The sequence below is a fragment of the Sinocyclocheilus grahami genome, unplaced genomic scaffold (assembly GCF_001515645.1).
Source record: "Sinocyclocheilus grahami isolate Dianchi unplaced genomic scaffold, SAMN03320097.WGS_v1.1 scaffold728.1, whole genome shotgun sequence".
Classification (NCBI taxonomy): domain Eukaryota; kingdom Metazoa; phylum Chordata; class Actinopteri; order Cypriniformes; family Cyprinidae; genus Sinocyclocheilus; species Sinocyclocheilus grahami.
This window is the reverse complement of record NW_015505907.1, coordinates 1-2,689: the sequence shown is the minus strand read 5'-3', so window position 1 is coordinate 2,689 and position 2,689 is coordinate 1.

Here is a 2,689-nt window from a genome sequence, read left to right as displayed (position 1 = left end):
GGGGGGGGGGGGGGGGGGGGATTGTAGTCATGTTAGATAAACAGCAAATGTTTATCTAGGACAGTAAATTTTCCATTCCCAAGTTGTTAGATGTGTGTGTCGTGTCAGCTAACAGACTCACCTCTTTACAAGTAGACAGAAGATCAGCATCTGCAATGATCAGAGGAAAAGACAAACATGTCCATCATTGTGAGACAGTTAGTTTAGAAGAGCGCTAGCAAGTCTTTAATTCCCCATATCACAAAACAGCAAGAAGCAGGTTGTCATGTTTGTTTTATTCCTAATAAAGTTACGAGCCCAACAACCAAACGATCAGTTTGAGTTCATTTTGGACTCTGCCTATGTTTATGCCCACACAGAACCACCACCCTACAAGGACTAATGCTTCCCCACTGGCTGCAATAGTAAAAGACTATGGTGGACAGTACGCAGCCCTGCTGTCTATCTCCTGCTCTGCCCCAGTATGCCACAACAGCCTCAGGCCTGACTTATCCACCCTCTGAATTATGCATCCTCTCCGGAAATGAGGAACAAAGTTATGGCTAGAGGGGATTCATCATGAACATGCCTCTCTCTCTCTCTTGCATCAGGTATTTTTTCCCCTCTTCCTTGCAATTTTCATCAGGCTTCATCGTGTTCGAAGGGAAACATGTTAGGATCAGCCAGCCTGCTCTTGTGCTGCTTCCTTTTGCCTGCATTATTTAGCAAACAAACTCCAAATGCCATGCTGCTCTCTGTTGCAGTCGCACAACCACTTGGCCTGTTTGTCTTTCTCTCTCTCTCCCTCCCTCCCTCTCTCTGTCTGTCTCTTACGTTCCTCAAGAGTCTTTCTTGCTCTTCTTCAGCCCTCAGTGTGTCTGATAGTGCAGAGTCTGACTTTTTTTATTTCTCACTATCTGTCTGCTCCCACACATTTAGACTTGAATGTGTGTGTGTGTGTGTTTGGTCTATATTAAGTTGTCCCTGACATCCTCTGGTCTCATCATTCCCTATAATGCAAGCGCTGATACATTGGCTTGAGTCAAAGTCACAAGTCAATAAATCCATTTCTTCTCCTCTCTCTAACACACACACACACACACACACACACCTCAGTGTCTGTGCTTTTCTGGGCCCAGCCACAAAGTCCGGCAGTCTATCACAGCAAGGTTATCCGGTGTTGAAAGTGAGGAAAGAAGAACAAACTTTAGCTGTAGAGAGGAGAGGAAAAACATGTATAAATGTGTCAGTCCTCTTGCTATTTGCTCACCTTCAGTGAAGCACTGCCATTCAGCGCAACTCAATTTCAGTTCCAATTAAAGACGGCCCAAACAGAACTGTGCATACCGTGGCAGGTCAGTGAGAGGTGTGCAGTTACAGATCTGACTATTTTCCAGCTGACTGACTGACCCGCTGGGGGACAAACGCTACGTTGAACTGGCCTGTTGTCTTTTAGGCTCATGCAGAAGGGGAATTTGACTGTAAATCACACGTATTGCATTTGGATATTCTGCTGATGAGAGCTGGCTACCACTATATGGTGGGTGAAGGTGATTTTGAGCAGAAGGTGGAGGTTTTTATCAACTTCTGTGAAAGTCTTCCTAAACTCCGCACCAGACCGGGACTTAATATTCTGGAAGAGTCGTAAATCTTCTCTTCTGTGTCGGGGATGCAGCCACAAAGTCAAATTTGCATTGGCAAATGGGAAAATAGCGTACAGTTATTTGTTAATCTGATCTTTGTTTATCCAATACTCTTGTAATCCACTTTTAATTAAATATCCCCCCAAATATGTGTGAGCAGCAGTTTGACTTTGTCTGTGCTCATGCTGCCAGGATTCACAGGCTTCGCTCCAGTGAGGAGCTGCCCCAGTCTCTCACTAACTCTTTATTGCTCACACAAGCATACACACACACACACACACACACACACTTGTATGGGGTGCAAAAGTCAGAGACCTCTAATGTAAACGATTTTGCTTTGCTTTCTTTTTTAGCTTAATTCCCTTTTTTTCCAATTTCTTTGGCCTCCTCTCCACCTTTCAAGATGCATGAACTCCACAAGTTTGTGAAAACCTGAAGATCGATTTCTCCAGCACAATTAGAGAATGATCTAAAGAGGATCTTGTGCTTCAGTGGATGCTAGATCATCTGACTGTCTATACAAAGAGTCACATGATCAGTGGCACAAACTTAAATATTCATAATAAATATTAATAAATACTGATTTGCTATTAATAATAATAAGGAAACATTTTCATTATTATTAATATTCAAATCACTGCTTAATACTTGTGTGGAAATCGCTTTTTTAACAGCATTTGTTAGATTTTTTTCCTGTGGCATTATAAATGTTTTAATGTCATTTTTGATCAATTGAAAGCATCTTTGCTGAACAAAAGTATTAATTTCATTAGAGGAATGGTAACGTCTCGGTTACTTGTGTAACCCTCGTTTCCTGAAGGAGGGAACGGAGACGTTACGTCAGTCGTGACTGACGAATTGGGATCTCGCCCGAGAACCCAATCCCCTTCGAGTGTTAACTAAACAAGCCAATGACAGTTGGCGTGCGTGTTTCGCCACGCACACCCCGCCCCGCAGCGTGGGTATAAAAGGAGAGCGCGTGCAAACGCACATCAGTTTTTCACTCAGGAGCCGAGACTACATGCCCCGGCCGTACAGCTGTGGTACAGCAACTGTGGCGACGGGAC